Below are 17,099 nucleotides of genomic sequence, written 5' to 3' on the forward strand. Positions count from 1 at the left end.
CCTCCAACAAGGCTGTATACAGACATCAGATAACTCATGAGTGGGGATTCCTGAATCCTTTCATACAAAATTAGAATGAAAAAAAAAAAAAAAGCTTGGATTTTTCTGACTCAGTTTGCACCTTCTTAGTTGAAATGCCCTGTTTCCTCTCCCCCTCCACCAAATCAACCTCAGCAACTCTGACAGATGGAGGTGTTACCTTTGGATTTCTAGTTCTGGTCCATCTTATAATTGCCCCTGAAGGTCCCAAGGCTTTTCTGGATTTGATTTTGCTTTGCACTTCAGCCATAAGCTGGTCTTTGTACCTCGATTCTCTCTTGTCTTACTGCATATCACTGGCAGTGCAGCCACCAGGTCAATGCTACAAAACACAAAGGCTTGCTCAGTGATTGCTTCTATCTGAAATCCATATGTTCCTCTAGTAACGAGAAGGTTTGCATGCCTTTCGAAAGAGAAGGACTTTTTTTTCCTATGGCCGATCCATACACAAGTCTGGCTGATGGTGCCAGAAATATGTTGCTTGTTATAGGTCTAGTCTCAACCCATACATGACAAAATTCCACAATGGATTAATGGGGAGTGGGGTGGGGGAAAAGGTAGGGGGAATACAAAGGAGCATCCAAAACAGGAGACGACAGTGCGGAATTAGCAGAAATAGGCTCTGCAAAGCTGGGCTTGGGAAAAGTGGAAAAAAATACATGAGAAAATAATGTACATTTCAGCTTAAAAAATAACCCATGTAAAATGTGGAGACTGTGTGGAAAATCCATATACAGAGGGAAAATTTATGATTTTAACAGATCTTGTCCTCAAACAGGCCAGCTAATTATTTTTAATATAACTTCTGGCATACAGAAAGATCCCTCTTTTTTCCTTTAAAAAAAAAAAGGGTACTTTTTATTTCTTCTTCTTAACCCTTTCCTTGCCATTGGCCAGCACATGAGTGGGGAAATGGCAAATAACTAACTAGTCCCACTTAGGGCTTCCAGAGTAATGCCTACTGCAGAGATCTCCCAGCCCCTTGTAAAGGCAGCAATGTGTCATTGTTCCTAAATCTTAAAGAGAGGAAACAAAGGCATGAGGAAATGAAGTGGCTCACTTGAAGTCTAGCAGTGAGTCAGGGTGGGTCTGATGCAAAGCCCAGTGGTGGTCTCTCCATTGAGTTCAAGGTCCCACAGAGCCATACAACCAGATGGGCCTGAACTCAGTCTCTGCACCAGAACTTGGGGGAAGTTGAGGGGCTGGATCCAAAGTGAGCCTTGTGTCCCTGGTTCTTTTCTGACACAGTGTGTGATGGGGAGAGCCCAGGAGTGGAAGCACGGAGCAGGGCCATTTTAAATAAGCATACGTGGATGGTTACATTTGCAGCACCTCAAGCACAAACCTGCCTCTCAAACAAATCTGCACCATCTGAATCATCTGGAAAGTCTAAATTATTCTTCCCTTTGTCCTGTGCTACAAGTCCTGAGCTAAGCATCCCAACAGACACCTAGAAGGGTGGGAAAGAGGCAGATTTGCATTTGTTTAACTAGAGCAACAACACTCCATCCTTCCACAAACTTCAAAAAGTCACAAGTGGGGCAGACATTTCAAGAGTTGTCGTGAGTAGTAAACATTTAGAGATGGTGACAAACGAAGAAAGAAAAACATTTTCTTTGCTTTTTCTTATGGCTCCTGGGCGGTCAGAGGAAAGACATACATGTGAAAATGCAAGAATTGAACTCTGTGGCTCTCGGAGTTGGACCTTTTTCCTTATTCTTACAGGAGAAACACGTTTCTCCAGCTATCTTATGGTGTCGCAGAGGGGAAACAAAAAGGATGTTCCTTTCAAACAGGAAGAAGCAAATTTCCAATGAGAGGGATTGGGTGAGATAGAAGGGGCGGATACAAAGGAAAATGGTAGGAAATGGAGAAATTAATAATATATTGCGTACCTCTTCTCAAAGATCTCAAGGCCCCCTGGAAACACAAATTCAGCATCACAATATTCATGCCAAGTGTTTTACAGTTTGGTAAACAGGGATAAGAGACTTCCCCCAAGATCTCACTGTAAGGCAGCGGCCAACCCAGAACCATCCAGGAATATTGATTTCCAGATTCCTGCTCTAATGCAGAGACTCCTCCCTTTCCTCTGAAGGGTGTAATGAGGGAAAGGAGGGAAAAGGTTTGACCTCAACCCTATTTGGAAGGGCACAGCAGAGCTGGAGTATGGGAGAAATAGGGCAGGACAGAAGGAGCATTCACACAGAGAGCACTGCAGGTACGGATTCGTACAAGCCAAGGGAAGGAAGAGAAAGCAGCAAGGGAAGGAGGTAGCACTTAAGGGCTAACAGTGGTGAAAGAGGGTCTGATTGGGGAAGTTCCCCACTGCAAGTATCTACTAGGGTTTCCTATATCATGCTGCTGAATGTGGTATTAATACCCAGATGAGGTGGGAATAGACAAACAGAAAGATTCGGAAAACGCGTCAGGGACAGAAAAAGGCAGCATCGGGGCAGCAGTAAGTGACCAAACCAGCAGACACAAGAGAGGCACATACAGAATTTAATGGGGAATGTTCTCCATTCAGCACCAATGACCCTGGTTACTTGAGATGTGTCTCGTCACCTGCTCCATGCCACACCGTTCCAAGTTAGCAGAGACATTTAAAGAGCTTCATGCCGTACAGCGCTGGGCAGATAAAAGGACTTTGTGGCTGACACTGACACCAGAGCATATTCTCTTTGTGACTCAGCCCTGATCCATGACGCTTCTTCCCAGAGGGTAACAATGACTGATGGGTCCAGACCTTTGACAGCTTGGATGTTTTCTGGCCTGCTTAGAATTTTGAGATGGGGCATTGCCATGGAATGCAATTAGGTCATTTTAGTCGCAGGCCAGCTTTCCAGTGGGGCAAATGATCATGTCCACGCATTTGGGGCTGCAATCTGTTATGTATGCCAGTAACTTTCAAACACTGTGCACAGAGGAGATACCACCTCTGGGCCTTCGTTATATGTAATGGAATCCAAAGGGACTAAGGCTTGGAGAGATCCATGCGCTGGAGAGAGGGTTAAAACAAACAGTCATTCATCATGATGCTTGTAAGCATCAAAGGCAGCTTAGATCACTAGTGAAGCCTCGACATAGCCATTAGTTATAGGTGGAGCTGTGTAGGGCAAAGACTGCCCAGGTTGTATCTCTACTACACCTGACTCCGAACAGAACCATCAATCTCCTTCACTAAAATTTCACCCCAGAAGTGGACATCTTTTAAAGCAGGTGAGATGGGTTGTTCTGACATGGACTTGTACGCACACAAGATCCAGGGCAATGCACAGCTCTCCTGGCTCTGTACCAGGCTACCCCAAGCTTGTGAGAGATAACATACCATCTGACACCGCATAACCCCACGTTGTCTGACACCTCCCATCAGAAAGAACAGAGCAGTTTCCCTGGAGATCACCATGGCCAGTGCTGGATCATAGGCAGTTCACTATCCCTCATCCCTTCTGTGTTTGCGAGGTTGCTTGGTTTGTTATGGTGGTTCAACTTTATAAAGAGGGGTCTGGCTGAAGGTGGAAAGCCGTAATATGGGGAGTGCTAAGCTCCTGCTGTTTGCACTATGGGGGAGAGGTACTGTACTAGGGGCCAAGGCAAGTCCTCATGAGAGTCCAGCTGGGCCCTCACACTTTAGAAACTCCCAGTTGCCAAGCAGTTCAGCTCCACAGAGGATCCTTCCATATTCCGGGGCCAGGGGGGGATAGGAGGCAGAATGGGTCTGATGGCTCTGTAAGCAGATAGATCCTCCAGCTAACCTACATCCCATGAGGAAGGGCTTCGCGGAGGGTCCTAATACAACCCAGCTGCCATGGAGCAACTCCACTACTGCCCCATGGCCTTGTGGGGAGGATTTCCTCACTGGCAGCCCAGCTCCCAGCTTGGGTACACAGGTGAATTGGCCAGTGTGTGATTTTTGATAATGTATTTCAAAGGCAGCAGAGGAGGGAGGCAGTGTTTCCTAGTGGATAGAGTACTGGACTGGAACTGGGAGACTTGGGTTCTATTCCCAACTTGGTCACTGGCCTGCTGGGTGACCATTGGGCAAGCTATTGTATTTCTCTGGACCTTAGTATCCTCATCTGTAAAAAGAGCAGGTTAGGAATCTGACCTCTTATGTAAAGGGCGTGGACATCACCTGATGAAAGGTGCCATATAAAAGCTAGGTATTATCTACTTTTTTAATTGTCATAATCATGCCCAGAAATTCTGTGATGGACACATTTTCTAAAGCTCAAATACAATCCCATTACCATAAATCCAGCATACAGAGTACAGTAGGTAGAGATAGAAGGGTATAATAGTGTTGCTTCTGCATGGTAGGATCCGAAAAATACTATCACTAATGACACGATTTCCTTATGTTCCACGGTAATGCAATACATAGAAGGACTTCCCGCCAATTCAGGTTTAGGCCAAATCAAGACAATATATGTAACTCAATTCAAGTTCCTAAATTTGGTAATTCTTTAGCTGGGGTTTTTAGATGTTTCTGAGCTGCATTTGTTCATGCCATGGAGGAAAGTGATGGGGGTAATTACTGTAATTCGGAACAAATGTGTTACTTCTGAAAGTCATTTTCTACTTGGAATAGCCAATCCCATTTGTGTGACCACGTTGCACAGCTAACCCCTGCCAGGATTTTGAGGAGTTCATTTCTCCATCTAGGCAGGAAATCTAATGCTCACCAGATTAGTAGTGTGAAGAGTTGCCGTGGAGTTGCACAACACAGAGCACTCTCGTGACAATTAGCGGGCCAGCTCTTCAAGTGGTATAAATTACTTGACTCAGTGGAGCTAGGCCACTTTACACCAGCTGCGGATCTGGACCTCTGAGTCCAGGCCAGGTTTGTGTCCCTGGTAACAATAGCAGCTCATTCTGAGCCCATGGCAGGATTTGAACTCAGACTCAGGGACAGGCTGGAGTCTGGTGCTGTGCTGAATCGGGTCTTAGTTGGATCTATCCTGCACTCAGGAAAATATGCCTTTACTCATTTTTTAACCTGTTGTACAGGTTAAAAATGGACTTCCTCTGCCTAGGCCAGAGACTAGTGATAGGGCTTCAGCTGAAATCTAGCTGAGGTCAGAAGTGACCAAATTTTGCTACAATCTGATGCCTATTTGGTGACCTCGGTGAAATAACATTGGTGTCTCAGTCCAGTCCTGAAGGTGCATATTCCACACACACCCCATCACCACACGTGTCATTAAAAGCTTGACCTTTGCCCCTGTTGAAGTTGCTGGCAAAGTTCCCATTGCCTTGAGCTGTGCAGGATCAGGGACTGGCTGTCCCCCTGGTTAGCAGTCTCAGCAGAGGGGCCATGGAGACTCAACTCCCCTCTCATCCCTGCAGCTCAAGGCCCAGGCACACTGGCAGGCCTGTGGGAGGAATCATGTCCTGCCACTGCCCATGTGGTAATTTTTCTGTGGATAAACAGGTCTTTAGCCTCCATGGCTGACAGCCTGGCACTTTTCGCCAGCACCAAAAAGTATCCTCAATGATGCTCATGGCCCCCAGCATGCTGATATCATAGCAACGGCTCCTTGTTTGAGCACTGATTTCCCAGGACCCTTGATGGGGAGAAGAGGAGCAGGTGGTGAAAAGGTGGTGAAAAGGTCAATTTTTTAAAGCCCTGGTCCCCATTAGTCATTATCCATCAACCTCATTGACAGTTCCCCAATGCGAGGCTGAATGGAAGTGACATGAGACTGAAACTTGGGCTGCGGAGGGTGAATCCAGGAGCAGGAGGAAGAAATCTGCCAGCGATTGTACTCATCTAACCTCTTTTCATAGCCAGATATTTGCTAAATAATGTTGGTTTGGTGGCCCTGTGCCTGCCTCTCTTTACCATGAAGTGCTCACTCAGAACAGTACATTCAAAGGGCCCAACCCTTGCTCCATTCCTCCTGCTCCCACTGAAGTCAATGGAGGATTGGATATGTGAGGAATGCAGGACTGTGGCCCGACTCTACAACTATCTTCTGTGGGATCCCAGGAGCAATGACCTACAAGACTTTTTTGTTTGAAATGAACAAGCTGCAGGGTTCAGTGGGGACAATTAGCACAGAGAGGCCGGGGCAGGGAGTTATTCACCATGTGATTCCATACATATAGATCTCCCTCCCCATCCCCAAATCACAGCCCGCTAGCTCCTACTAGTCAGCTGTGGAGCCCCACTGGAACATACAGCCAGCCTATGGGGGGAGGAGGGCGTCAGGTCTAGTTGTCCTGGAAGTCAGTTCCATTTCGAAGCACAAGCGCTCAATGTTAGTTTTGTAAATGTAACCTGCTGGAAGGGTTTAAATTTCCCACAGACAAGGAGACTGGCTGCTAGGGAAAAATTGGCTTCCTTCTTCCTCCTAACTCCTCCATGGTGCCCCCTCCTAACAAGGTCATAAAAGCCCTAAAACTAGCCCTGCATAGCTCTCTTGTGCACACGTGTGCCCGCCCAATGAGTTGGGATGGAGGAACAGGCTGCTCCCAATCTGAACTCAGGTACAAATTAAAACCAAAACCCCTTCCATCAAGTGGAATGTTTGTCAGGAGCCTCCTAAAAATTAACTGTTTTCCCGAGGGAAGGTCCAGCAGGGATCAGAGGCCTGAATATGCAAAGCTCATGCTTGAAAGTGTCTGGCAGATGTGACCCGCGCATCTGATTCCCCTGAGGGTTATTTTCCCTTCTCTCTAGCCACATCTTCTCTCACATCTGCTATCACAGGGTCTTTCAGATGAGCAGCTTGGCAGCTCTGCCCATTAAAGCAGACACCATGTATGCTGAAGCCAGAATGTCTCCCCTTCCCACATGTGGTACAGAATGCAGCAGTGAAGTCAGATGTGAAGTCACATGACTTCACATAGCAGCCATGTGACCCCATGCGGAGAAATGTAAAGAAAGAGAGAAAGACAAAGACTAGTTTACTGGAAGGAAAGAAAGATACCAAAAGGCTGCTGCTTTCTGGGGAATGGTTTGAAAAAAATATCATCAAAAAAAGACAAAATGAACTAAAAGAAATATCAATTATTTGTTCAGCTTTACTAGGGAGGCAAGGGCTAGATCAGAGCAGGATTCACAGTGGTTCAGAGGGGTAAGGAGGCAAAGACTAGGTCAGAGCTGGAGGTACACCTTCATTCTTTCCTTTTCCCTGTACATTTGTTCAGCACCTTCCATCTGAGACTCTAGAACATAAGAACGGCCAGACTGGGTCAGACCAGTGGTCCATCTAGCCCAATATCCTGTCTTCTGACCGTAGCCAGTGCCAGATGCTTCAAAGAGAATGAACAGAACAGGGCAATAATGTAGTGATCCATCTGCTGTTGTCCAGTCCCAGCATCTCACAGTCAGAGGCAAGGGACACCCAGAGCCCAGGTTTGCATCCATGACCATCTTGGCTAATAGCCATTGATGCATCTATCCATCATGAATTTATCTAATTCTTTTTTTTAAATCCAGTTATAGTTTTGGTCTTCACAACATCCCCCAACAACGAATTCCACAAGTTGACTGCATTGTGTGGAGAAGTACTTCTTTATGTTTGTTTTAAACCTGCTGCCTATTAATTTCATTGTGTGATCCCAGCTTCGTGTGTTATGTGAAGGGGTAAATAACACTTCCCTAGTCACTTTTCCCCACATCAGTCATGGTTTTATAGACTTCTATCATATCCCTCCATAGTCATCTCTTTTCCAAGCTGAATATTCCCAGTCATTTTAATCTCTCCTCATATGGAAGCTGTTCCATACCCTTAATCAGTTTGGTTGCCCTTCCCTGTACTTTTTCCATTTCTAATATATCTTTTTTTAGATGGGACAAACAGAACTGCACGCAGTATTCCAGGTATGGGCGTACCATGGATTTCTATAGTGGCATAATGATATTTTCTGTCTTATTATCTTCCCTTTCATAATGAGTCTGTTGCCTTTTTTGACTGCTGCTGTACACTGAATGTGTTTTCAGAGAACTATTCACGATGACTCCAAAATCTCTTTCTTGAGTGGTAACAGCTACTTTAGACCCCATCATTTTATATGTATAGTTGGGATTAGGTTTTCCAATGTGCATTACTTTGCATTTATCAACACTGAATTTCATCTGCCATTTTGTTGCCCAGTCACCCAGTTTTGTGAGATCCCTTTGTAGCTCTTCGCAGTCTACTTTGGACTTAACTATCTTGAGTAATTTTGTATCATCTGCAAACTTTGCTACCTCAGTGTTTACTTCTTGTTCCAGATAATTTACGAATATGTTGAACAGCACTAGTCCCAGTACATCTCTCTGGGGGACACTGCTATTTACCTCTCTCCATTCTGAAAACTGACCATTAATTCCTACCCTTTGTTTCCTGTCTTTCAACTAGTTACTGATCCATGAGGGAACCTTCCCTCTTATCCCATGGAAGACTCCTTGAGACTTTTCCAGAAATGGATTAATTCAAGCTGCACCTCACCCCATGAGAGGGAGGCACTTTATGTCCATATTACAGAGGGATGAACTGAGGGCCAGAGACAGATTTCCTGAGGTCACAGAGTAGAATGCCATGCATCAGATTTCCTGCTCTGCCCTCTACATCTACTGCTGCCTCTTGTCACTGTGCCCTCTAATGAGTCTTAGAGAGAATTGCCCATGCACTATGACTGATGACATGTCATTGTGAGATTTGTCTGTATTACCGTCTTCTTGATTAAGCCAATGTAGACACTGGCAGGCAATCACGTCTTCCTTTCCACCAGGGGTAGGGTGCCAGGTGCCTAGCACAGCCCAAAGAGTAGGCCACACTAGGCAGGAAAAGGACATGGCCAGCAGCCACACTGATTCAGTACATTCCCGAGGTAGCCACTGCAAGCAGGACGGCTATGGAACCTGCAGCCAACTTTCAAGTTGCGGTCTCTGACCGAGGAAGGGCAGTGGTCGAAAGATGGCCTTTCTTTACAAAGGAAAGGTAGGCCAGTGCAGGGAGGTGCATTCTGTGTGGATCTGGAACTGCCAGAACCTTGGGTCTGAATCTTGGTAGAACTTAAACTACTGATCTCTGGAGTTTCCTCTCCTGTCTCCCCACCCCTCTACTCTCTCTCTTGTGCCACTGCACTGACTGGGACCCTCTCTTGGTAGCATGCCCAGTGGGTGGGGAAAGAACCATCTCATTCCTCAGGATAGGAATCTCTCCTGCCAGAGTTCTGCCCCAGGCAGCACAGATAGAGTAGGAATACACATCCCCATCTCACCAGCATCTCCTCAGAGCAGCACTTCATGGAGCTTCTTCAGACAGCCCACTGGCCGGAAATTTAATGGCATGTTCTCGAGTAACATTGTTTGCAGTTAACAAGGAGAGAGGGATTCATCCATACCATGAACCTGCTCTGGTCCGAATTACAGCGCTCTTAAACTGAGCTCCCAGTCATGTTAACAGGGATGAGAAATACCAAATAACCACAGCCTAAAACCAGGACAGCATCCTCCCAACTCTTTCCTCTCTCCTTTGCAGCGATGGGGGACTTGGAGATGTCTTACACACACTTTATTCTGCCTGGACTCTCCCTGATTATAGATGAGCCCAATCCCCTGTGGGTGTGGAGGGCCCCCAGTAGCAGAACTGGGGTGGTTTCACTGCATAAGGGGAGGCAACAATTTGGGGAGGCAAACAAGGGGTGAGTGGCATGAAGCTTGGCATGGTGGTGGGTCCTTGTCCCCGAACACTCCAGGGGACTAGGGCTGGAGGATCTGTTGCTACAGAGATGTTCCTGTCCTCCCCTGGCATCCACACAGCATGTGTGTGTGTGGGGTGGAGGTTAAGGGCCATTGCCGACTCAGGACTTCAGTCATGGGGAAGGAATGCTGTCCCTCAGCACCCTCTGGTGCTAATACTGCATCATCTGGTTTTTGGGCAGACCACAAGGAGGAGGTTTTGGACCTAAATGTATTAACCCACTTTGCTACCTAGGAAAGTTACACCTGGGCACAGGGAGGGGGCAGAGACCCTCAAGCACACATGACACTTTAGCCATGTCCAACACCAAGAGCTTCTTAACTGAATGAATTTTAGTGCTCATGGAATTGAGGGACTGGCAGCTCTGCTCAGAGCTGAGCAAACTGGGCTTGGCAGCCCTCTGCCTGGCACAAGGTGCTGTCATTTGTCCCTGGGCAGAGTGGGTGTAAAATGCTCCCATTCCAATTTCCACAAATATAAATGATGACACAAGGTCCAAGGCAAAGGAACATGAGGCCCTATGTGAACAGGCAGGCGCGGTTCAAGCCCCACCGCCCCAGTCCCTTAGTTCTGTCGCTGCATCTCCATCCTTACCCCATGACGTGCAAGGATTACATGCAGGATGTCACATGTACATGGCCTGCGCTTCCTTTCCAATAGGATGCGGAATGCCTTAAGGAGCAGGCGAGGCAATGCACTGCGGATTTAATGAGGAGTTAGTTTATGTCTGCAAGGACGGGATGGAGATGTAGAGCATGCTCATTGTGAACTTAGCCTGCACTTAGCAGTCTCAGCCAGTACCAAAACCAAAGTTCCTTAAGCCTGCTCATGAATCCCTCTTACGGGCAATGATCTTACCCTTTCCGAGCTGCTAGCAGTGTGACATGGGGCAACCTCTGTACCATCACTGCATTATACCCATTTGTTTCTCTGGGAAGGCATTGCCTGCAAAGCAGCTCGGAGCATACAGAGTGCATCCTGGCTTCCATTAAAAAATAAAGGCCTGGTAGAGTTTCTAAAGCCCTGAGAATTTTTTATTTTGATTTTCCCCCTTTTCCTGTGCCTTCAAAAAGGGCCCAGATGCCTTGACTTTGGCTGGATTCACTTGGCTGGCAGCCTTAACAAGGCACCAGTAACTGTGTGTGAGAGAGCCGTATTAATACACACATGTGGAAGCCAACCAACATATAAACATTCTTTACTGTTTGGGTCACAGCCCAGTGCTCTGTGAGAGCTTTTGTGCTGAGTTTTGAATACAGACTAAATAGAAAGAGAAAAGGGCAGAGAGTGAGAGGAAGAGAAGGCAAGGGTGGGACAACTGAAGAGAAGGAAGAACAGAAGGGAAAAAAAGCACTTTAATTAATTTATTTGGCAGTGGCAGGGAGGGAAATAGGAATGTAACCAAAATAGAAGCCAACTGTATTGGCTGGCTCTGAAATCTGAAGCAGGGTAAATGGAGAGGCTTTGCTGAATACATTATTTTAGGGTTGAGGGCTGCATAAAATTTACAAACCAGTCTGCTGAGATGAATGAATTGAGGGTGGGTAGATGTGGGATTTTAGTGTTTTAAAAAGCAACGCTCATTCAGGGTTGAAATGACCAGGATTCCATTGCAAATCTCATTACAGGGGCTTAAATGTGTATCTGGGAATAAGGGGGAGGGGGTGATGGTGGAAGTATTTCTCCGTCAGCCAATGAAAATGACAGTCTCTTTAGAGCTAATGAGACCCATCTGGATATTGACTGTGGTCGGGAGTGCTAAATCAGAAACTATTCCATCGATGGCCAGTTTGGCCAAATATGAAACATTTGCAGTGAATCAATGGCCGGTGTCGGCGACGCAGAAGCCAATAGCCTTGACTTCTTTTCCAGAGCCTCCAGAAAAACATTCGTCATTTTGGCTTTAAAGGGCCACTCTGAGTTTTTTCCAGGAATCACATGGAATAAGGCAGAGCCTGTTTGAAAAATCCAGATAGCAGCACAATAATAGATTGCTTTTGTTTATTATTGTGATGAAGTACACCATTTAAATCCATTGGCTACATTTGGCAGAGCACCTCAAAGGTGCAGAGAGTTGCTAAACTGCTAAGAATTCTCATCAGAGCTGGACAAAAACTACAAAACGGTTTCCACGAAGATTAGCTCAGATTTAAGAAATTAGTTTGCTGCCGCTGGGCTCCTGCCCGCTTTGTGCTCAAGCTCTGCAAACGCTGGCGTGCTCGTGCTGCAGTTGCACCAGTGGTCACAGAAAGCAAGGGTTCAGCTCTCACACCTGTGGCTCCATTATACACGGCAGCTGGACACTGTTCCCCAAACCCCATACCAGAGCCCAGGCACAGAGGGAGATGAGCCAGCTCCGGATCATCTGCCTGTACTCTTCACAGCTAGGAGCATGGCTACACATGCAATCACTTTGTGCGCATGGAATGAAAGAAATTCAATGTAAACACCCTTGACAGCCAATAAATCTTAGTTGCCTAACTTTTCTAGGTATAATAAGGCCAGGCACATTACCCAGAAGGGAAATGTTTTAACATTGTCTAAAGTTCCCTAATCTTGTTTATCTATCCCCACTCCTATTCCCTGAGGCATTCAAAGTCCCAATGGCTTCTTCCAGCCCTCCTGCTGATTGAGTGAGGGTCAGCCAATCAGAGAACAAGAAACACTGTCATGTGACTTATGACCACTCGCAGCTAAGACGTTTATATTTGTCGTACTAGCAGCGCATTAATATAGGTATTGACCTATTAGCAACCAGTCGCATAGGGTACACCTTCCCTGCAGCTGGGAGCGTGCTTCCCTGCTCGAGCAGGCAGACACACGTTAGTTCTGCTCCAGCTAGTGCACTAAACATAATAGCGTGGCTGGGGCTAGCATAGGCCGTAGCCTGGACGAGCTGCCCAAGTGCGTATCCAGGGGTTCTGCCCGGTTTGCACTGAGCTGCCCCCATGCCATCGCACCCATGCTACTTTTTTTAAAATGTGCTGGCTGGAGCAGAGCTACGACATCTGTCCACTCGAGCAGGGACGCATGCTCCCTGTTGCAGGGTAGAGGGATCCATAGAGGGGGAGCAGAAACAACCTGCAAAAAGTGTATCTAGTAAGTGAGAATAACTAATGTAAGGTAGGAAAGTGTCATCTCTTCAGAGACATACCGTGAGCAGGGAAAGGGCTCAATTATGCACCCTGAATCATTCGTTCAGCTTCAGTTACTCTTTAAAACAAGGCAAAACTCCCCTCCCTGTTCAGTTCTGTATCTTTCAGTGCACAGGGATTCCTTGAAGGAGAAGGCACCAGCCCTTCAGTGCCCTGATGTGCTCTCCTTTTTATTGGAACACCACTCTCTGACAAAGCCAAACCAAAACTCTCGTTCTTAGGGCCTGCTCTCTAAATGTATCCTCGTTCAGAGAGAGAATTTCTATCCCTTTCCCCTCAGACAACCGATGGAAAAACCAGCAGTGGCAAAAATGGGTTTGCTGTCAGCAAACGTTCTGGGCTGTGGTCTCACTGGACAAGCTGAGAGTCAGCCTGCTTTGTACCCCAAAAACATCTTCCAAGGAGAACTCAGGGTACTGTAGGAACTGGTGTAGGTATTTCATTAAGTGGCGCTATTCCCTCCTAGTCCTGGTTGAGCCAAAGCTCCACGTTGTTGGAGGCTGACTGTGATGTTACAGGGGCTGTCCTTTCCCTGAGACATTCAACTGAGGTTCTGACCACTTTTGACCATTAAAATTCCCATAGCAATTTCTGCAAGAGTAGTAGCATTAGCCCAGAGTCCTCGCCAAATTCCCATATATGTAATTACAGCATGCCTCCCTGCAACTCACAATTGACATTTCAACTGGACCTTGGATTCATCTTCATTTCCTTTCCTAAGCTGATGTATAGTGTTGTTGGAAGTGGGCAAGCAGCTGCTGCATTCTCCCCCAGAAGTGGCTGCATTTTAGTGGTGGGCAAAAGGATTTCTTTAAGACACCAGTGATAGAAGCTGTCTGACCATAAGATGTAATTAACTTTAACGGCATTGTGGGTACATTACAGACTTTCAGAACACAGTGAATAATTGCTTTCCTGAGCAAAACAGAACAAAATTCCAATATTCCAGAGGATAACTCAGATGTGATTTTACTCCACTCACTGTGTATTTATAACTATACGAGTATATTTACTTTGCATTATGCCCCAAGTTCTCAAATCTAAGGGCCCTTCATATCTGTAGTGTACAGTATCCATTGCTGGAAGTGAATTCCCAATTCTCCCAGCACTTTGAAGACCTGGTCGGTGGTCTCATTTTGTGGATGTGAAATTAGCATGGCTTTTATCAGGTGCCAGAGGGATGGAGGAAGGAGCCAAGCTCCTTGTTTCTCTCTCCCGGTCACAGGCAGCCCAAGTTCCCATCAGCCGATGGCAGGCTGCTCAACCTCAAGCAGTAAAAATAATCCCGGGGGTTCTCCTACTAAGCCATTTTGGGAAAAACAAAGCAGCCTTAGACCTTGGGCACAGTTAGAGTCAAAACAAGAGCCATTTTGAGTCTCACCAACAAAAGAGTGTTGGGCCATTTCAACCATTTTCCTCTGAAATAGAGCCTGGATTCAAAGGAGGACCCAACTGCCTAGCCTCTGCTGCCTGTCAATGGTTAATACAAAATTATAATCATAATTTTATAATCATAATTATCATCATATAATCATCCGTAGCTCTTTATAGGCCTCTCACTCAGACTAGGCTAAATCAGGAGCAATCCACTGCAGTCAATAGCATTATACTACTTTGAAACCAGAGAGAGTGAAAAGAGAACAAAGCCTTATGGTCCAAATTCTCTCTTGGTGTAAATTAGTTCAGGTGCATTGACTTCACTTTACACCAGCAGACAGTCTACCCCGTTATCTTTTAAGCTCTCTACAAATATTAACTGAACCTCACAACTCTGGAATTGCTCCAGGGCTGGATTTGGCCAGAGAATTCATGGCCGCACCAGGAACAGAGCATAGAAGTCTTGATTCCCAGCCAAGGGTGCTGGAACAATTTGTATAGTGGGGGGCGTGGAGAGCCATTAAACCAAACTATAAACCCCGTATATAATAGAAACAACTTCAAGCCATGGGCTGCAGCAGTACCCCCAGCAACCCTAATTCCAGCACCTATGTTCCCAGCCCAAATCTACTAGACCATGCTGCCTCTTATGAAAGAAGCTGACAGCAGAGTGCTGTATCGCTCCATGTGGCTGCATGTATCATTCGCCATTTGATTTTCCCCGGCTGTTTTTCCATGGACACTTCCAGCAAGGAAAGTTCCATTGAAAGGGGTTTCCCGCTCTTTTGTGGATGAACAGTTGAAGAGATGAAACACTCAAATGATGGAATTTCCCTCCTCGTTTTATCTGGAGGAAATGGAACTATGAAAGTTTCACTTAGTCCGCAGCAGTAAATGGAACCAACTTCTAGAGATGGGCAGAACAACTGTAGTAAATGATATAGGGATTGGCCTGAAGGTAGGGGGTAATTTGGTGCCCAGTCCCCTTCCAAAGCAGTAGGCAACATAAAGGTATAAGTACGTAAGTCTTTCAGACCAGAGGAGGCCAATAACCCTTCTTATGCTCTTAAGTGTGGATTTTGCTTTCTGCTGGTCTGTCACCTCACCTATTTGTAATCTTCCTCCCAAGCCCTGCTCACCTAGGAAAGGCACTACTGATTGGCCAGTGCTGTGGCTGCATCTCCAGGTGAATTGCTAGCCAATGACCAACTCACCTGCATTGTATCAAGTGGATGGACAGCCAGGGTACCATCAGTGATAGCCCAACCCTTTCTGTTGCCCTGAACTGAGATTAAAAGTGTTGCCACTAGCTTGCTCGATTTAAGGGCAGAGAGTGAACAAAAAATCTTGTCCCCACTCCCTGACGGCTGCCGAAGGCACTGGTGCTTAATTTGGCAACAAGCATAGTCAAGAATATCCTGCACTCAGAGGGCAAGAGAATGTGTAGGGGGCCATACTGAAACACACAACTAAATCAATTACAGACAAGGGGAAACCTCCTCAGTGTCCCTTTTTACAAATGGTCATGGTTCTGGTTTATTCTTGCCTGGATCCCATTTACTAAATCTCCTTTATTATTGCCATATGCCTCAGTCCATCTGGCCTATGGGTATGACTGAGCGCCAATGAACTGTGCATTTACAGGCTCAGCAATTTGGTTCTCCAGCAAAGGCAAAGCAGAATATATGTACGTTGTTTTCTAATTTTCTTAATAAGGAACAAATAAAGAAGCTGCTATGTGGGGTAAAAATGGAAGCTCTTGTCCCGGGCTTAAATTCTTTTCATTGCCTTCCCAGAAATCATACCATGGAGGTAACATAGCTGAAGTGACACACCAATACTTGGGGATTAAGTGGACAGATAATTACTTCCAGTCCCATTCCCCTCTGTTACTGTTCAGGTCCACATAGGCAGCTTCGCGCTGATCCATGTGTTGCTCTCTGTATCAAAGTGGAAAGGGCAGATAAGCTTTATAACATACGGATCCTTCCATAACATCAGGACAAAAGAAAACTTGAGTTGCTCAGAAAATTTTCCATGAAATAGTTTTTCATCAGTTTGCCATTTTGTCAAAACAAACTTTTCCAAAAAATGTGTTGATTTTGACAAAATTTTTGTTCAAAACTAAAATGGGGGAAATAGTTTAAAAATGTCAAAATGGCCTGTTTTGATATTTAATTTTTGTACCAAAACAACTTTTCAGAACAAAATTCATTGTATTTTAAATTTAAAACAATTAAAAAAAGAGGTTGAAATTGGAACAAAATGTTTTGATTGTATTAAAACAAAACATTTGGACCAACCCAAACCAAATTATTTTTTGGAATTTTATTGCGTGGGAAATTTTGAATTTTTTTGGTTTTGATCCATTTCAAAAATAGAAAAAAATTCAAAGTCTCAGGATTTCCTACACAGATCTAAAAATAGCTTCTCTCGTGCTCTGCCTTTGCAGCCACTCTACCAGCATAGCTCCCGGCGAAGACAACAGCAATTCCATTTGTGGAGAGACTACAGAAGAATAACGAGGATACTGACAATGAGCTCGTGCCAACAAAGTTCTGGGCTAGATACACTTTAGCACACTTTCCACTTCCTCTGTGGTAAAGAAATCCCTTAGGAAACTTCATTTTCTCTCCTCAACCAGTTGAGAGAAGAACCCTGGTGGAGGTTTTCTTCTTGTTGCCACCAGTAGTCAGATTTCATCTCTGGAGGTAAAAACAATAGTGCTTTGCACTTTTATAGCTTCTTCTGTCCAAGGATCTCAAATTGCTTTACCCAAATATTAGATCTGCTGTATAAATAATTGAATAATAACGTTTGCTTCCTG

Source organism: Lepidochelys olivacea, assembly GCF_965140295.1.
Source record: "Lepidochelys olivacea isolate rLepOli2 genome assembly, chromosome: 13".
Classification (NCBI taxonomy): domain Eukaryota; kingdom Metazoa; phylum Chordata; order Testudines; family Cheloniidae; genus Lepidochelys; species Lepidochelys olivacea.